The sequence below is a fragment of the Dermochelys coriacea genome, chromosome 2 (genome assembly GCF_009764565.3).
Source record: "Dermochelys coriacea isolate rDerCor1 chromosome 2, rDerCor1.pri.v4, whole genome shotgun sequence".
Taxonomy (NCBI): domain Eukaryota; kingdom Metazoa; phylum Chordata; order Testudines; family Dermochelyidae; genus Dermochelys; species Dermochelys coriacea.
The window spans coordinates 252,505,648-252,525,846 of record NC_050069.1 but is presented as its reverse complement, the minus strand read 5'-3'; the positions used below and the strand labels follow the sequence as shown (position 1 = coordinate 252,525,846).

At 42.3% G+C, this 20,199-nt stretch overlaps 1 long non-coding RNA gene across 1 annotated transcript in view; it reads right to left on the bottom strand.

Annotated features, from left to right (window-relative positions):
• Positions 1-1,318: 1,318 nt before the first annotated feature.
• The window catches only part of LOC122459050, a 76,269-nt gene continuing 57,388 nt past the window's right edge, over positions 1,319-20,199 (bottom strand). Inside the window, exons 2-3 of the long non-coding RNA XR_006279484.1 lie at positions 13,908-13,987; positions 1,319-1,767 (exon numbers count right to left, since the gene is read on the bottom strand). This is a non-coding gene — a long non-coding RNA (uncharacterized LOC122459050). The remainder of the gene's footprint in view (positions 1,768-13,907; positions 13,988-20,199) is intronic.

The window sequence follows — 20,199 nt, the reverse complement described above, 5'->3', positions numbered from 1 at the left end:
TACCTACCTCTACAGCAGAAACCCAACCTCAAGGTGATAATCCAATGGAGGTGCCCTGGTACAATTGTTTTTAATATGTGCAATGTCACATGAACAAATGGGTAATGACCTTCAGCTACAGGGGAACAAAACCCTCACAAAGCTAGGTAGCTCCATAAGTATGTACCAATATTCCCGCAGTGTCAGGATCGCAACAAGGGCACTCAGGGCCAAGTGTCAAAACAGGGGCAAACCTGTGGCTAGGAGTAACCAAGGAGTTTGTACTCAGTTCCAGGCCAGGGTTGATACTAAGGGTCAGAGTCCAAGCCAGATTTCAGGGTTGGAGTTGGGACGCAAAACAAGCTGAAATCAAGCCAGAAGTTCAAGAGCATAGAACAGGAACAGTTTTGGCAGCTACAGAAGATCCACACTGTTGCCTGGACACTTCCTTGAATGCCCTTTGGGTTTATATTGGGTAGGGAGCCAATCAGGAGCCGGGGGGGGGGCTGCTGCCTGTCAAAACCTTCAGTTAGAAATTCCCATGGTCTGTGTCCACAGCGGGTCATGGGAAGTGGAGGGGGGGATTACAGGTGCCACTGGCTGTCAATCTGGAGATGTTAATTGCCTGGTAGCTCTATGGGCCTGCGTTCTAGACACATGGGGCCTTACACTTGTGTGTATTTCCAGCATATTTACAGGAAGTGAAGGTGTCCCTTGGCACAGGCTGATGTCATCCTCTGCTTCCCTGATGTGCCTAGATGTGTACACATATGGCATCCTTGATCTTCCTTGCCTGCTGGGAACCAGAATTAGTGTACATCTTGGTGGGGTCTGGCTGTCTGTAGAGAGTTGGTAACCCCAAACTTGTCCTGAGCTCACTTGGGACAGTAAGACCCCCCTTTACCATCACAAATGTTATGTAGGGTGCAGCAGGCAACAATTATGCAAATGGAGTTTGCCACATTGGCATCCAGATAGGAACGTAGGCAGCACCAATGAGTTTTCAGCCTACCAAATGCACACTCCACAACCATTCTGCAGCCACCTTAACTTGTAATTGAATTCCCTTTTTCCATATTCATTGATGTTGGGGGTACAGCTTCATAAGCCCAGTCAGGAGTGGGTATGCAGGGTTCCCCAAAATAATAGTTGGCACAGACATATCATACAGAAACATATCATTTCCAGGAAATAAAAGTCCCTTCTTTCCCCGTCAAGTATAATCCTGATCTCTTCCGCACTCTGGCATCATGAACCTTTCCCCTGTTTCCCAGGGTTGTATTCATGAATCTGCCTCTGTGGTCCACTAAGTCTTGCAGAACAATTGAATAGTAACTTTTTCATTTTACATACTTAGGTTCACCTTGTGGTTGGCAAAGTACTGGGATATGAGTGCCATCAGTGCCCTCTGCACAGTTCAGAAACATCATCTTCCCAAATCCACCAATTATTTCTGGAACTTTTCTTATGGAGCCACCCGTGAGTAAATCAGTGTTTATTGCTTCACAAAGCTGCACAACCATGACCCTGACAGTGGACTTTCCAACTCCAAAGTGGTTTGCACCAGACCTATAGCTGTCTGGAATAGCCAGCTTCCACAAGTCAATAGCAACCCACTTTTGAAACGGCATGGCTTGTCAGAACCAAGTGTTCTAGCATTAGGAAGTTGGTGCTAGCTCAACATACAGCTCCGTGAAGGTCTGGTTCCTTATTCAAACATTCTGAAGCCACTGCTGGTCATCCCACATTTCCAAAATGATATGATCCCAGCACACCATGTTGGTTCTCCTGCAACAGAAGCAATAGTCAATCAGAGGGCATACTGTGACAACATGGGCATTCACCATATCTGTGCAGTGTGAGCTGAATGAATCGTCATTGATCCTCAAGGTCAGCCATCTTCAGCTGGTCAGAAAATGCTGCCCAAAATTCCATCCAGTATCTCACTGAGCACCTGCTCCAGTGTATAACCATTTGCCCCGCGATAAGAAGCGGGAGCAGAACAAGATCATCATCCTATTGCTCCATGTCTTCCACCCAGTTTTGTAGGGAATAACAGTGAGGGGCAACAGGAACTGCTACTGGCAAATGTATGAAGGTGGGGGAGAGTACTAACAAAACACACCAAATCAATTTCTAGAGTGTCTCCCTGTGACACACTGAACCCTGGGATACTGCCCCTGAAATGGTAGTGCTAATGTCATGTACTTACAGCAGCAGCATGGAAAGCAGGTATATGTGTGTACACAGCCTTATACCAGTGTCCAGCACAGTATGTGTGGATGTTTGGGTATGGGTATAAGAAACACACATGAACATGAACATGATTCAGTCCTCGGATATCTGTGCAAGTGTAAACATAGCCACAGATTGTGATAAGTCACCCCTCAAACTTATCTTTCTTAAACTAAATAAACAGACCGAATTCTTTCAGTCTATCTCTGTAAGGCATGTTTTCTAATCCATTCTTGTGGCTCTTCGCTGAACATTCCACAATTTATATATATCCTTCTTAAACTGTGGACACCAGCAGTGACACCAGTGCCAACTACAGAAGTAGAATAACCTCTCTATTCCTACTCAAAATACCCTTGTTTATGCATTCAAGGATTTCATTGGCCCTTTTGGCCACAGCATTGCACTGAGTGTTTGTGCTCAGCTGATTATCCATTACAACCATCAAATCTTTTTCAGAGTCACTGCTTCCCAGGACAGGGTCCTCCATCCTGTAAGTATGGCCTACATTCTTTGTTCCTAGGTATATACTGTGACGCTGCCCAGCACCTCACCACCACTTGCCCTTAGTATGAAGAAGTCGGGTCTGAGTGTTGTGGATCAGTTCCCTGAATCCACCAGCCTCTGGCAACATAAGCACTGCCTTCCAGACCCCAGCAGGCCTCACTCTCTCTGTATAGGTAGCAATATCCATATCTCCCAAGTCCTCAGAGCATTCACTGCAGTGTCCAGCCCTGCATCCACTGGACACTAACAGAATTACCAGGTCTGTTACTCCCAAAGGAACAGTACACACCAGCTTGTAATATTCAACTGAGGACCAGCACTTTGCTTAGCAATACAGCAGTTAGATATATTCAGTGAAAACAAGAATAAATTTATTATCAAATATACAAGTAAATAGTGAGTAAGAATACTGGAAACAAATGGTTACATAAAAAACAAAATCATAACACCCTTTCTAGAGACTAAAACTTAGCTAACATCAGGTTAACATCCTATCTAAAGAAGTTTATCTCATCCGGAGTCCTCTGCAGTGTTTTCAACCAAAGTTAGCTGAGATCCTGCTTTTGTGAATGCAAATGCACTGTCTGTTTACTTCCTAGGCACAGGATGAAGGAGTGTCTTCTTTGCTGTCTAGAAATACTCCCAGAGTCTTTGCTCATAGGATAAGCCCCCATGGCTTGCTTTTTCCTATGAGCTCCTTGCCTATTGACTTTACATAAGAAGTGAAATGTTAAAGAAATGTGAATAGGCATCCATTGTGTTTGCTTACAATGCTTAATTTACATACTGACAGAGAGATACATTTCTTACCTCCTGTCTGTAGGAACCAGTCTAAGGCTTTGTCTACACTAGCATTTTTGTCAGTAAAACTTTTGTCAGTCAGGTGTGTGAAAAAAACCACACCCGACTGACATAAGTTTCACCAACAAAAGTGCTGGTTTGGACAGCACTATGTCAGCAGGAGATGCTCTCTTACCAACACAGTTAACGCCGCTCATTGGGGATGGTTTAATTATGTTGGCAGGAAAACTCTCTCCTGCCACCAAAGAGCGGCTACATGGGAGACCTTACAGCAGCACAGCTGTAGTGGTACAGCTGTGCCGCTGTAAAGTCCATAGTGTAGACATAGCCTAACATGTTCACCTTTACATGCTTAAAAACATAATTTTCTGGTACAGATACAGAACTCCTTGCACAGTACATGTATATACATTTCACATTTATATTAATGACCAGCGTGACACTGGCTTCCATATGAGACCACACCATGTCATTCTTTGGTGAACCAGAATGTACATACCAGAATCAGGAGATACCTGTATCCTTCTGTACCCCCTTATCAGTCGGCATAGGGAGGTTCTTGGGTCACATACACATTTACATTTAGCCACATTAAAACATATATTGTTTGCTTCTGCCCAGCATACCAAGTGATCCTGGTCACTCTCTATCAGTGACCTATCATCTTCATTATTTACCACTCCCCCAATCTTTGTGTCACCTGTACATTTTGTCAGTGATGACTTTATATTTTTTTCCATATCACTGATAAAAATGTTAAATAGGATAGGGCCAACCAATCCCTAGTGCCCTCATTAAATATACACCTGCTTTGATGATTATTCCCCATTACAACTACTTTTTCAGACCTATCAGTTAGCCACTTTTTAATCCATTTAATGTGTGCCATGTTAATTTTATATCATCCTAGTTTTTTAATCAAAATACCATTCAGTATCAAGTCAAATGCATTACAGAAGTCTATTTCTTCAATGCTATTATCTTTATCAACCAAACTTGTAATCTCATAAAGAAATCAAGTTAGTTTGACAGGATCTATTTTCCATAAATCCATGTTGATTAGCACTAATTATATTAGTGTCTAGTTCTTTATTAATCAAGCCCTGTATCTTCCTCTCCATTATCTTTCCTGGGATTAGTGTCAGGCTGATGGGCCTATAATTATCAGGTCATCCCACTTTAAAATATTGGTGCATTATTAGTTTTCTTCCAGTTTTCTGGAACTTCTCTAGTGTTCCAGAAGTCATTGAAAATCAACATTAATGGTCCAGCGAACCCAGGTCTCCCAAATCTTAGTCCACGACCCTAATCACTGGATCATCCTTCTTCTCCAAGGCTTTTCCATCCTTGATGTATCTTTTGGTGAAACTAGGTTCAATTTCCAGATTGTAGCAAATCCGTAAGTCAGGGATATTTCTTCTTATTTTTCGCTTTGATACAAAAGTTCTGCACAGCTTTCATGAAACCAGCTTACACGCTCCCCCCATTATTAGAGATGTACAGCAATTTTCTGCTATGCACATAAGCTAAGGAACCTGAAGATACAAAGCTTCATTAAAGCCAAATATAAAAAACTTACAAGCAAACGAACAAATGTTAAGAAGACGCTAATAAAATAGCTGGAGAAATTGGCTATTGTGACATCAAATCCAAATTTAGTTCCAGGCTGTATTTTATTATTTACACATCTGCCAATGAAATGCATGATGAAATCAAAAATAAACAAACAGAAATAATAATCAAAATCAATCATCGTCATTATCTAAGCTAGTTTCTGCTCTTAGTTTCCCTGGAATAATTCCATTGCCTTCAGCAGGGTTACTTTTGATTTTCACCAGTCTAAATGAAAGCAGAATTTGCCCTTCTTTTAACTCTCTGCATGCCAGAAGATCTAAAGGAAAAATTGAAGGTGAGATAGATGACAATTTTTTTAAACCTGGCTGGATAAATGGCTCACTTTGACAGGATGCCTATAAGATGTAGTCAGCTCCAGTGTTAATAGCTTAATCATAATCAGTATTCATGTCACTGGCTTCCTATTGTAGTGCTCCCTAGAGACTAGAAATAGAATTGATACATGCTGAGTGAGGGGGAAAAAAAGCTTTGCCCACTTTGCATGCACAAATGAGTTTTACCTTTGTTCCTAAAAGAAAGTGCAAGGAATAAATACACCTGCTATGGATCTTTGTCCAAAATGAGAAATACACCTCTGTCAGTACACTGGGGACTTACGTATATGCATTGCACTACAGTGTACCAATTGCAGAACCGGCCCCTGTGATTCCTCACAGTCCAAGCAATTAGAGAGACAAGGTGGATAAGGTAATATCTTTTATTGGATCAACTTCTGTTGGTGAGAGAGACAAGCTTTTGAGCTACACAGAAATTGGTCCAATAAAAGATATTACCTCACTCACTCTGTCTCTCCAATATCCTGGCTACAACAACACTGTGTACATTCTGGGCAATGGCATTCATAAAATAGATAATCAAATAGTTGAGGTACTGCACTACTAAAGGAACAAGAGTCTCATTGGTTCCAGAATATGGCTGCAGCTGCCAGATGGAGAATTACCCTGACCAGGGGACATCTCAACTGACATAAAGTCAATATCCTTTTGCCCTGTCATAAGAGGACACATCAGAAGAGGAAAGCTATGTGTCAGGGCAGGGCATAGCCGAGCTCTGTTCTGTCAATTCACAGACAGCGTATGGTCTTTTAGGGACCATAGCCAACTGTCATAAGTTAGAGCAGCCTTTTGACTGCTCTGAGTTACATTTGGTCTAGGGCAGTCTGAGGATCAGGCACCTGTAACTAGTTCCTTGATAACCTGCCCACTTTGTCACGCTTTCTCATGCCCAGATCCTCTCACCTATAGGGCCCCTGGACTTCTATGGGAGCAGGATTTAGTACATAAATGTCTGTGCTCAAACACCATCCACTGGTTATTTTATTTTTTTATTAATTTGTATTGATTTTCATAAAGAAACAGATAATGAAAAATACAAAAAGGCAAATGACTTGCACTTTACATAACATTAAAAATGCTTCTGTAGATTTCAGGCGACGCTTCATAAAACAAAACATTTTATTCAAAGTGTACTCCATGCCATACAGGTTGCACAAGATAAAGGCCTTATGCTCTCATATTTGTTGGCATATTAACAAAGAAAAAGGAACTGTGATGGACATGCTATTGGACTATCCAACAGCCAGGTAGCTGTGGAAAGACATGGACACAAGCATTAAATAGTGCTCAGCTCCAGAAGCCAAATCTTAACTGAAAATTATATCCTAGGTTATTTACCTGCTGAACTGGGTTTAACTCCACCACAGAGACTTTAGTGCTTGAGGGCTGACATGATCACCACACATATGATTTTACAAAAATGGAAGCGTAGGCTTATGTCCAGAATAGAGTAATGGTATTTGGACCTGTCTGAGTTAGCATCCAAAGAAAGAAAAGGAGTACTTGTGGCACCTTAGAGATTAACAAATTTATTAGAGCATAAGCTTTCGTGAGCTACAGCTCACTTCATCGGATGCATTTGGTGGAAAAAACAGAGGGGAGATTGATATACACACACAGAGAACATGAAACAATGGGTTTATCATACACACTGTAAGGAGAGTGATCACTTAAGATAAGCCATCACCAGCAGCGGCGGGGGGGGGAAGGAGGAAAACCTTTCATGGTGACAAGCAAGGTAGGCTATTTCCAGCAGTTAACAAGAATATCTGAGGAACAGTGGGGGGTGGGGTGGGGTGGGGCGGGGGGGAGAAATAACATGGGGAAATAGTTTTACTTTCTGTAATGACTCATCCATTCCCAGTCTCTATTCAAGCCTAAGTTAATTGTACCCAGTTTGCAAATTAATTCCAATTCAGCAGTTTCTCGTTGGAGTCTGTTTTTGAAGCTTTTTTGTTGAAGGATAGCCACTCTTAGGTCTAGTCGAGTGACCAGAGAGATTGAAGTGTTCTCCAACTGGTTTTTGAATGTTATAATTCTTGACGACTGATTTGTGTCCATTCATTCTTTTACGTAGAGACTGTCCAGTTTGACCAATGTACATGGCAGAGGGGCATTGCTGGCACATGATGGCATATATCACATTGGTAGATGTGCAGGTGAACGAGCCTCTGATAGTGTGGCTGATGTGATTAGGCCCTGTGATGGTGTCCCCTGAATAGATATGTGGACAGAGTTGGCAACGGGCTTTGTTGCAAGGATAGGTTCCTGGGTTAGTAGTTCTGTTGTGTGGTGTGTGGTTGCTGGTGAGTATTTGCTTCAGATTGGGGCTGTCTGTAAGCAAGGACTGGCCTGTCTCCCAAGATCTGTGAGAGTGATGGGTCATCCTTCAGGATAGGTTGTAGATCCTTGATGATGCGTTGGAGAGGTTTTAGTTTTGGGCTGAAGGTGATGGCTAGTGGTATTCTGTTATTTTCTTTGTTGGGCCTGTCCTGTAGTAGATGACTTCTGGGTACTCTTCTGGCTCTCTCAATCTGTTTCTTCACTTCAGCAGGTGGGTATTGTAGTTGTAGGAATGCATGATAGAGATCTTGTAGGTGTTTGTCTCTGTCTGAGGGGTTGGAGCAAATGCGGTTATATCGTAGAGCTTGGCTGTAGACAATGGATCGTGTGGTATGATCTGGATGAAAGCTCGAGGCATGTAGGTAGGAATAGCGAACAGTAGGTTTCCGATATAGGGTGGTGTTTATGTGACCATCGCTTATTAGCATCGTAGTGTCCAGGAAGCGGATCTCTTGTGTGGACTGGTCCAGGCTGAGGTTGATGGTGGGATGGAAATTGTTGAAATCATGGTGGAATTCCTCAAGAGCTTCTTTTCCATGGGTCCAGATGATGAAGAGTCATCAATGTAGCACAAGTAGAGTAGGGGCATTAGGAGACGAGAGCTGAGGAAGCGTTGTTCTAAGTCAGCCATAAAAATGTTGGCATACTGTGGGGCCATGCGGGTATCCATCGCAGTGCCGCTGACTTGAAGGTATACATTGTCCCCAAATGTGAAATAGTTATGGGTCAGGACAAAGTCACAAAGTTCAGCCACCAGGTTAGCCATGACATTATCGGGGATACTGTTCCTGACGGCTTGTAGCCCATCTTTGTGTGGAATGTCGGTGTAGAGGGCTTCTACATCCATAGTGGCTAGGATGGTGTTTTTAGGAAGATCACCAATGAACTGTAGTTTCCTCAGGAAGTCAGTGGTGTCTCGAAGATAGCTGGGAGTGCTGGTAACGTAGGGCCTGAGGAGGGAGTCTACATAGCCAGACAATCCTGCTGTTAGGGTGCCAATGCCTGAGATGATGGGGCATCCAGGATTTCCAGGTTTATGGATCTTGGGTAGCAGATAGAATACCCCTGCTCGGGGTTCTAGGGGTGTGTCTGTGCGGATTTGTTCTTGTGCTTTTTCAAGGAGTTTCTTGAGCAAATGCTGTAGTTTCTTTTGGTAACTCTCAGTGGGATCAGAGGGTAATGGCTTGTAGAAAGTGGTGTTGGAGAGCTGCCTAGTAGCCTCTTGTTCATACTCCGACCTATTCATGATGACGACAGCACCTCCTTTGTCAGCCTTTTTGATTATGATGTCAGAGTTGTTTCTGAGGCTGTGGATGGCATTGTGTTCTGCATGGCTGAGGTTATGGGGCAAGCGATGCTGCTTTTCCACAATTTCAGCTCGTGCACGTCGGCGGAAGCACTCTATGTAGAAGTCCAGGCTGCCGTTTCGACCTTCAGGAGGAGTCCACCCAGAATCCTTCTTTTTGTAGTGTTGGTAGGAAGGTCTCTGTGGGTTAATATGTTGGTCAGAGGTGTGTTGGAAATATTCCTTGAGTCGGAGATGTCGAAAATAGGATTCTAGGTCACCACAGAACTGTATCATGTTCGTGGGGGTGGAGGGGCAAAAGGAGAGGCCCCGAGATAGGACAGATTCTTCTGCTGGGCTAAGAGTATAGTTGGATAGATTAAAAATATTGCTGGGTGGGTTACGGGAACCACTGTTGTGGCCCCTTGTGGCATGTAGTAGTTTAGATAGCTTAGTGTCCTTTTTCTTTTGTAGAGAAGCAAAGTGTGTGTTGTAAATGGCTTGTCTAGTTTTTGTAAAGTCCAGCCACGAGGAAGTTTGTGTGGAAGGTTGGTTCTTTATGAGAGTATCCAGTTTTGAGAGCTCATTCTTAATCTTTCCCTGTTTGCTGTAGAGGATGTTGATCAGGTGGTTCCGCAGTTTCTTTGAGAGTGTGTGGCACAAGCTGTCAGCATAGTCTGTGTGGTATGTAGATTGTAATGAATTTTTTACCTTCAGTCCTTTCGGTATGATGTCCATCTGTTTGCATTTGGAGAGGAAGATGACGTCTGTCTGTATCTGTACGAGTTTTTTCATGAAGTTGACAGATTTCCACTCTATATGGCTAAATTCAGTGCCTTGCATAATGACATTTAGAGTAGCAGCCATGTTAGTTTGTATTCGCAAAAAGAAAAGAAGTACTTGTGGCACCTTAGAGACTAACGAATTTATTAGAGCATAAGCTTTCGTGAGCTACAGCTCACTTCATCGGATGCATTTGGTGGAAAAAACAGAGGGGAGATTGATATATACACACACAGAGAACATGAAACAATGGGTTTATCATACACGCTGTAAGGAGAGTGATCACTTAAGATAAGCCATCACCAGCAGCGGGGGGGGGGGGGGGGGGGAAGGAGGAAAACCTTTCATGGTGACAAGCAAGGTAGGCTATTTCCAGCAGTTAACAAGAATATCTGAGGAACAATGGGGGGTGGAGTGGGAGGGAGAAATAACATGGGGAAATAGTTTTACTTTGTGTAATGACTCATCCATTCCCAGTCTCTATTCAAGCCTAAATTAATTGTATCCAGTTTGCAAATTAATTCCAATTCAGCAGTCTCTCATTGGAGTCACCAGCAACCACACACCACACAACAGAACTACTAACCCAGGAACCTGTCCTTGCAACAAAGCCCGTTGCCAACTCTGTCCACATATCTATTCAGGGGACACCATCATAGGGCCTAATCACATCAGCCACACTATCAGAGGCTCGTTCACCTGCACATCTACCAATGTGATATATGCCATCATGTGCCAACAATGCCCCTCTGCCATGTACATTGGTCAAACTGAACAGTCTCTACGTAAAAGAATGAATGGACACAAATCAGACGTCAAGAATTATAACATTCAAAAACCAGTTGGAGAACACTTCAATCTCTCTGGTCACTCGATTACAGACCTAAGAGTGGCTATCCTTCAACAAAAAAGCTTCAAAAACAGACTCCAACGAGAGACTGCTGAATTGGAATTAATTTGCAAACTGGATACAATTAATTTAGGCTTGAATAGAGACTGGGAATGGATGAGTCATTACACAAAGTAAAACTATTTCCCCATGTTATTTCTCCCCCCCACCCCACCCCCCACTGTTCCTCAGATATTCTTGTTAACTGCTAGAAATAGCCTACCTTGCTTGTCACCATGAAAGGTTTTCCTCCTTTCCCCCCCCCTGCTGCTGGTGATGGCTTATCTTAAGTGATCACTCTCCTTACAGTGTGTATGATAAACCCATTGTTTCATGTTCTCTGTGTGTGTATATATCAATCTCCCCTCTGTTTTTTCCACCAAATGCATCCGATGAAGTGAGCTGTAGCTCACGAAAGCTTATGCTCTAATAAATTTGTTAATCTCTAAGGTGCCACAAGTACTCCTTTTATTTTTGCGAATACAGACTAACACAGCCGCTACTCTGAAACCTGTCATCCAAAGAAAGAACAGTTTATTGCCGTTGAGAGCAATTATATGAATTAAAAGATATTTGAACCCCATTTGTAGATAAATATGGATAAATAATGTTGAGATGGCTCAAAGAATGACAGATCTCCATCCCACCTAACCCTTCCTCTTCCCCCTCCTTTCCCAGGTCATAGACTCAGAACTTTGAGGCCAGAAGGGACTATCATGATCATCTCATCTGACCTGCACATTGCAAGCCACAGAACTTCATCCACTCACTCCTGTAATAGACCCATAACCTCTGGCTAAGTTACTGAAGTCCTCAAATCATGATTTAAAAACATCAAGTTACATTTACACTAGTTTAAACCTGCAAGTGAGCCATGCCCCATGGCCCAGAGAAAGGCAAAAAAATACTCCCACCCTAACATGTTATGTCTATGTATCTGGTTTTGTATTGTGTCTGGTTTTGCAGCTTAGCTATTATCCACTATTTGAGGACCTAGTGTTATCTCTTTAGTCTATATGCAATCAGGTCTTTGCTATGGGGGTCCTAAGGAATGAAACACGCTCTACCCATGAAATCCATCTCATCTCATATCTCCTCACATTATAAATACATACATACATACATAGAATCTTACTGAAAAAGTGTTTTTCTGAAAGCAGCTTGGGTGCTTTGGAGGGAGTGCTTTAAAGTTAAAAATATGATTATCATATTACTACGTTGGGGCTCACTCCTGCAGTTCTCACTTATTCTAATGGAAGTAATGAGCCCTTTCATTCCAAAACGATGATTCTATGCACAGTCTCTATTTGCAATATTCTCATCTGCAGCATTAATAGAGCTACAAAGCTGAAAGGCAGATAGAATCAACAACAATAGGCCTTAGTCCTCTTCCAGGCAGAACTCCCCATTGACTCATTAACGTCAACAGGGAGTTTTGAATGAGACTGCAGGATTGGGCCCATGATGAAAGGTGCTCTAAAAGAGTCAACTGCAAGGTCAGCGTACTTTACACACACATGCTGAAAAATAGGCAAATATCAGTGTCCAATTTAGTTGTCATCACAGAGTGGAACTCCAAGACAAAGGAATGCTGTAAACTTGTAAGGACCACACTTCTCTCTCCCTTTGATGTAAGCCAAGGTAATGGAGATTCTGCCAAGGCGTGACTAATTCCTTCTTACTGTATTGCATAATTTTCATATAATTTTGAAAAAAGCCTTAAAAAAATTGGAAGGAAAGCGAAACTTGCCCCTGACACATTCCACAAAACACAACCAACAGTACAAAGCAGGTTTTATTAACAGATGGTGAGAGGTCTATTTAAAAAAGTACTGTGGGCATTAAAGGAGATTGTTTTATGTCTTTGACATGAATACTCAGAGTAGATGAACTATCAAGAGTTTGGTTTAAGTGAGATTAATGCTTAGTACTTGGAATTCATCCAAACTGATTAAATCTGATTGAGTAAATGAGCACTACTTTCTCCATATGCTTTCCAAATGATATGATTAAGCTGGATATGTAGTAACTGAATGTGTAAATATAAGAAAAAGACGGGAAAATACCCTACCCAAGTTATCAATGCAAAAAACTAAACAATATGAAAGACAAACTTTAGTGATCCTAAGAAGACTATTATAAAATATGCCAAAGAGAGCTAAAATATAAAATTTTGTATGCTTAAGAGCAATAACAAAGCCCTGTATTCTGCCCCCAAAGGCTGGGCATCTCATTCATGCCCAGTAAACTCCGTGGAAGGATTTACGTCAAGAGAGAATCTGGCCCAAAGGCTTTTGGTGAAGATGGGGATAGGAAAGATGTGACATTTTAAGTCTTCTTTACCAGGCAGAGTGTCAAATTAGCAGCCAGTAATCACAGCTGGTAACAATGTTCTCCCATTTGCTTAAAAATCCAGTTTTTAATATTTCATCACACATTTCCTCATTTTTTAAAAATTTTGCCAAACACCATTTTACATAACATCTAAAGAGTATTTATCTAAGTGTATGTAAAGCATACAAACATTTACAGTATCGTGAGTGTATCTTGGGAAGCAGTGGCTCTGAAAAGGACATAGGGGTCATAGTCGAGAACAAACTGCACATGACCTCCCAATGAGATGCTGCGGCTAAGTGAGCTAATGTGATTCTTGGATGTACAAGCAGATAGGAGTAGGGAAGTAGTGTCACCTCTGTTTATGGCATTAGTGAGCCCATTACTGGAATACTGTGTCCAGTTCTGATATCCATGCTTCAAAAAGGATATTGAAAAACTGGAAAGCGTTCAGGACAGAACCACAAGATCCTAGATGCAGGAGGCATTGTGACACCTACAGTGGAGCACCCAGAGGGACATCACTCAAAGAAAAATCTGCCTTACAGGGAAAGACTTAGGAAGCCCAATCTATTTCGCTTATGAGGGAAGGTTAAGAAATTTCTTGAGCATCATCTAAAACTACCTATATAGAGAGAAGACATTTGATATTAGAGGGCTCTAAGTTAGCAGAAAGAGGCATAAAAAGATCTGATGACTGGAAACTGAAGCTAGACCAATTCAAGCTAGAGACAAGATGTAATTTGTGAAGTGAGGGCAATTAATCACTGGAACAACTTACCAAAAGATGTTGTTGATTCTCCATCATGTGAAGCACTTGGGTGAAATCGTGGCCCTGTTGAAATCAAGACTGGATTCTTTCTAAAAAAGTACAGAACCATAGAATTATAGCAATGTAAGGCTGGAAGGAATCTCAAGAGGTCATCTAGTCCAGCTGCCAGTGCTGAGGCAGGACCAAGTATACCGAGACTATCCCTAACAGGTGTTTGTTTAACTTCTTGTTTAACTCTTAAAAACCTCCAATGACAGGGATTCTACAGCCTCCCTTGGAAGACTATTCCAGTGCTTAACTAACTTTATAATTAGAAAGATTTTCCTAATATCTAACCTAAATTTCCTTTTCTGCAAATTAAGCCTATTACTTGTCCTACCTTCAGTGGGCATGAAGAATAATTGATCACTGTCCTCTTTAAAACAGCCCTTAACATATTTGAAGACTGTTATCAGGTCCTCTCTCAGTCTTCTTTACTCAAGACTAAACATGCCTAGGTTTTTTTAAACCTTTCCTCATAAGTCACGTTTTCTAAACCTTTTATCATTTTATTGCTTTCCTCTGGACTCTCTCCAATTTATCCACCTCTTTCCTAAAGAGTGGTGCCCAGAACTGGGCACAGTACTCCAGCTGAGTCCTCACCAGTGCCATGTAGAGTGGGACAACTACTCCTGTGTCTTACATATGGCACTCATGCTAATACACACCAGAATATTAGTCTTTTTTGCAACTGCATCCTATTGTTGACTCATATTCAGTTTGATTATAACCCCTAGATCCTTTTCAGCAATTCTACCACCTAGCCAGTTACTCCCCATTTTGTAGTCATGCATTTGATTTTTACCTCCTAAGTGTAGTACTTTGCACTTTTCTTTACTGAATTTCATCTTGTTGATTTCAGACCAATTCTCTAATTTGTCAAGATCATTTTGAATTCTAATCCTGTCCTCCAAAATACTAGCAACCCCTCAAAGTTTGCTGTCATCTACAGACTTTGGATGACACAAATCCAAGTTGTTAATAAAAATATTGAATAGTACCAGACCCAAGACAGACTCCTGCAGGATCCCCTGCCCCCAAGATACATCCTCTCAGTTTGACAGGGAATCACTGATAATTACTCTTTGAATACAGGCTTTCAACCAGTTGTGCACCAACCGTACAGTAATTTTATCTAGATCACATTTCCCTGCTTTGCTTATAAGACTGTGGGACTGTGTCAAAAGCCATACTAAAATCAATTATGAATTAGTTCAACCTCAAGATATGGATTTGATGCAGGCATAAAATGCTGGGTAAAATAATTTGGCATGTGTTACACAGGTGGCCGAACTAGATGATCATAATGATCTCTTCTGGACTTAAACTTCATGAATTTATCTCTAAGCATTGTAAATTGCATGATATAATACCCAGTTTTCATTTATAACACATGGAAAAAAGCATGCCCTTATTACAACTTATCCAGTCTAGCGCATTATAACAAACTGGATAGTGCATATGTATATCACTACCCTTTACTTGATGATGTCAGAATTTCTCAGCTGGGTGTTATGGTCCACTTACTGGTAAAGGCCAAAGAAGATTCTCCCTTAGCTCAAGTGGTAAGGTCTGTATTTTATGAACAGAAGGATCTATAATCCTGTATATCTTGAATAGATGTAGTGTTCAGTAGAGGGTCGAGACTAATTTTTTTTTCATTGGAGTATGCTGATTAGTCAAAAACAAAACTTCCCAGGAAAGGGTCACTTCTGACAAATTTCTCATTTCAAATTATTTTGTTCCTTTTGCATTCTGTTCCATGACTTTTTGTTTAGACATTTAAATGAATTAAAGGTTAAAAAAAAGTTTTAAAAATTATAAAGGTTGAAATCAAAACAAAACATTTTGAAATTATAAAAACAAAATGTTTTGATCAGTTTGTGAAAATTTTCAAAATTTCAACTTTTTGCAATGGGAAAAATGTTCAAAATCTTGAAAACCCTCATGGGACCGAAAAACTGTTTTCCACTCACTTCTAGTGATCAATTCTGGATCCCTGGCATACCCAAATCTCACACTGCCATGAAAGTGAGTGTTGGGAGTGGAACAAATGCAGGATGTGGCCTGGGGACTGGAGGACAATACATATTTTAAAACTCAGAATTTGCAACATTAGAAGAAAATCCATATCACATGCAGCTAGATTAATGATAGCACAACGTCTCATGAAATTCCCATGTGTTAGTATCTAATATGAGAAGATGAGTAATATATCTGTTCTTAACATCAGGGGTTTACTGTGTATTTAGCAGGCGAAAGCTATGGTGTGGATATACAGAGGGGCACTGCCTCAGGGATGGTCTCTGGAGACAATCTTTCTTGCAGAGAACACAGTCTGGCAGACTGTGGGAGCTGGGGGCAGCTGTGCTCTAGCAGCTCGGCTTTCTTGTCAATTTCATAGCTCCTTCTATGAAATTGACAAGACGGCCAAGAGCCATAAGAGACCCAGTCCCTACACAGACACGGAGTCATTCTAACTACACCATCATAAGCCTTATGCCTCTCGTGGAGGGGGAGTGAGTATGTCGGTATAGTAGGGCTTACATCCGATGGAGGAAGGCTTGTAGTGTAGACACTGACATAATTAGGTCTACATAAACTGCCTTATGTCGACCTCACTGCAAACTGTAGACCAGCCCTAACTGAGGGGCAAGGGGTTGTGTAGAGAAGATGTGCTTACATTTTTTTGGGAGGGATGTAGTGTGTACTCCCCATCTGGTGGCTGCACTCTGCCAGCCAGTGCAGAAAGGGATGAATGGCAAAGCCAAAGAGCATCCAGCATCATTAACAGCCCTAAGACAGTCTGCCTCTTGCATTCTGGTCTTTGTCCATCTCCATGTAACTCCCAGTCTTTTTATATGCTCTCTCCTTTGTGGGCCTCCATGGAGGCCAGCCGTAATCTGGTCCTTACCATTTTATGAAACATTTGGAAACTTTGTCGAGGTTTTATATAGAGGGACTATATGATGGTGTGACAAAGATTTTTCACATGATGGTGAGATAAAGGCTGGGCTCAGAGAGAGAGAGAGAGAAAGAGAGAGAGAGAGAGATTATAGCTAGCCAATTAGTATATCAACTAGAAATTCAAGAGTCCTATTCCCAAGAATATAAAGCTCTTATTTCTAGCACTGATGGGTGGCATAGCCTTAAACCTGTCCATTGTCAAGATCATCAGAACATAGGTCTTGTGCCAATTTAATTTTGGGGCAGATAATTCTACATTTTAGGGAGAGTAAATATGTTTGGGGTAGATTGATTTAAAAAAAAAGGAAAAGGCTTTGAATTGCTTTGAAATGTTAGAACCCAGCCCAGAAGAGACAGATTAGTGGGCAGAGTGCAGGTGAGGGGTTCAGAGGTGCATGAAAAATTCAATTTATTAGATGGATCTGCAATTTATAGATGGATATAACAATCATATGTGGATAGATAGATAGATGTGATGCTGGCAAGACAGGTGTCAGCTCATGTCAGGATCCCCATGTCTCAATTGGACACTGCTAGATACATAGCTGGAATCTGTCTGACTCACTTGTGGATTAATATTGATAGAATAGGAATTAGAATTATAAGAAAAAGCTTATTGTTTGGAATTTATTGAATGTTTGTGAGGTGCTCCATGTATTAATCTTACTTGTAATAGCTGTGTTCCATATTGTAATGTAATATCTGAGCAGTGGTATTGTGAACCTCTGTGCCTGTATGAATCCTCATTCAGGACAGAGACTTTAATTAGTGTGTAAAGCAGCTCTTCTATAGAAATTGTTATGACCCTCATGAAAAAGGAGACATTGATACCAGACAGGCTAAATTTGGGTCTTACAACTGGAAACTCCTTGTAGCTGGATTATGAAACTGTCAACAAAAGGACTAAAGACTCTTAGTGTAGTTCTGCTCTCCTCCCTGTGAAGATGAGTCATGCAAGTGGACTCCTTCTATCAGCTGGGTTTGCAGCTCCAAGCACATGGGACGAGGAGGATAAAATCCCCAAACCAAAGGAACTAAGGATCGCTATGCTGATTGGATTATGGTGGGGACAAGGTGTTTCTAGGCATAAAGCAAGAAATCCCCAGCTTTTTAGTGTCAGGGGCCAGCCTGCACCAGAGCCAGTATCCTGGCAATCTGATGAGTGCAGCTGACTCTGATAGAAGTTCTCTGATTGGCTGCAGGAGTCAGCAGACTGATTCTTTAACTCAGTAGCAGCAGCAGGCCAGTGCTCTTCCCCTTGCACCTACACTTGGTCCTGTCCCTGTCTCTATCCATGCCCCAGCCCCAGCCCCAGCCCCAGCCCGTACCTGCTCCAGTCCCAGCCTATGCCTCTTCCTGACTCAGCACCCCATTACATCCTGACTTCTGACTCCAGTCTCTGCCCTTTGGCGACTGACTGTGACTCCAACTAACGCTTCAGCTTCTGACTCCTGGCTCCAAATTTTGGCTATGCCTTCTAACTATGACTTTGGCTTCTGACTCCCAGCTCTGAGCTTTGGCTTCACTCCAGCTAGATTCAGCACTAACTGGTAGGCCAGTTAGATTCAGCTCTAACTGGTAGGCCAGACTGTTGCACCAACTATTCAGCCAGACCACCCACGACTCAGCTGTTAACAATTTGAGCGATCCCAAAGATGGAACAAGGGCAGCCCTCTAGATGGATTCTGTAAGGGCAGCATTGCCCCTGCTGGACAATTTGGGAATCCTGCAGACTCAAGCCATCTCACCAGTATTTGCTGTCTCACTTCTAGGGAGCTGAAGATTCAAATACCAGATAAGTTTGGCGGGGACCGTAGAAAGTTCTGCTGTTTCATGAACCTCTGCTGGCTTCTGTCACGCTATTGTTCCTGTCACTCTCCACTGATCAGATTTAAGTAGAGTTTATTATTAGTCTGCTAAGGAGGCAGGCCCTAGCTTGGGCGTCTCCCACCTTGGAAACGTTTAGCACCCTGTTTGGGCAGTCTGAAGAGTACGTCCAAGCCATGGCAATTGCGTTTGACAATCCAAATCACATGCAGCCCACCAAGAACATGCTTTGGGGGCTACATCCAGGAAAGAGGTCGTCACCAACTGTGGAGTTCTGGCACCTGGCAGCCGACACCAAATGGAACAAGGTGGTGCAATGTGACTACTTCCGACATGCCCTAAATTAGGAAATCAAAGATAACCTGGCACAAGTGGAGCTGCTGCCCAACCTGGACACCTATGTCAGGTTGTGTATCAGTATTGATGATTGCCTGATTGAACACCGCCTGGAAAGAGAGTCAGATTCCTGACCTCTTCCACATTCTCATCACAGGGGCCTTGAGGTCTGGCATCATGCTTCAGGATTATGCCTGTATTGCCAAGAATCTGGACACTACACTGTGGGATGTCCTGCTAAAAATCAGTCCATGTCTCAACCAGAAAGACTCCAGAAATCATACTCAATAAAGGGATCCAGGCTGAGACTGTGTTCCCCTCCTCACTCCAGAACCTTAAATCTCCCTTTCTCTACCAGTACCCTGGTTATAGAGTACACTTTGCAATCATTCTCCAACTGCCCCTCTGGCTACAACATTCCACCATGGCAGAGATAGAGCTGAGGGCACTTGTGGACTTGGGGGCCTCCAACATTTTCATGGACTTGGACTTCGCCGGGTTCACAATATTTCAACTCAGTGAAAGAGCATCCCTGATTTGGTGGTTTCTATTGGTGGATCCCTCCTCTCCTCTGACCCAGCTACTCATCAAATGTCACTCTTGCTTATTACCATGTTCCAGGATAACCAGGACATTCTACAGTTTGGCCTAATCCGTACACCTTAATCCCTCTATCATCCTCGGTATTTCCTGGCTCACCACTCAAGATCCACACATTTGCTGGAAGCCAGACATGCATGCTTTGTGTCAAAACTCTGCTGACAATTTTGCCTCCCAAAACCATGTCCCAGACCAGCAGCCCCCTGCGATCTCTGCCACATACCTGCGAATTCAGATATTGCAGGAGGTACTCTGAAGGCAACTGCTTCCATACCTGTGCCTCCCTCAATAGCTTCAGGAATTTGGAATTACACCAATGTTTTCAATAAAAAGAGAACCCCACCCTCACAGTTATGACTATTCAATTGATCTGCAACCCAGAGCTGAGACCACCTTTGGCTGCACATACTTCCACTTGGAACCTGAATTGCAGATGCTCTGGGAATACCTCTGCAAGAACCTGGAGAAAGGGTTCATTCCCTCCAATTCTCAGGCTGTGGTTCCAATCTTCTTCATGGCAAAGAAGGAAGGC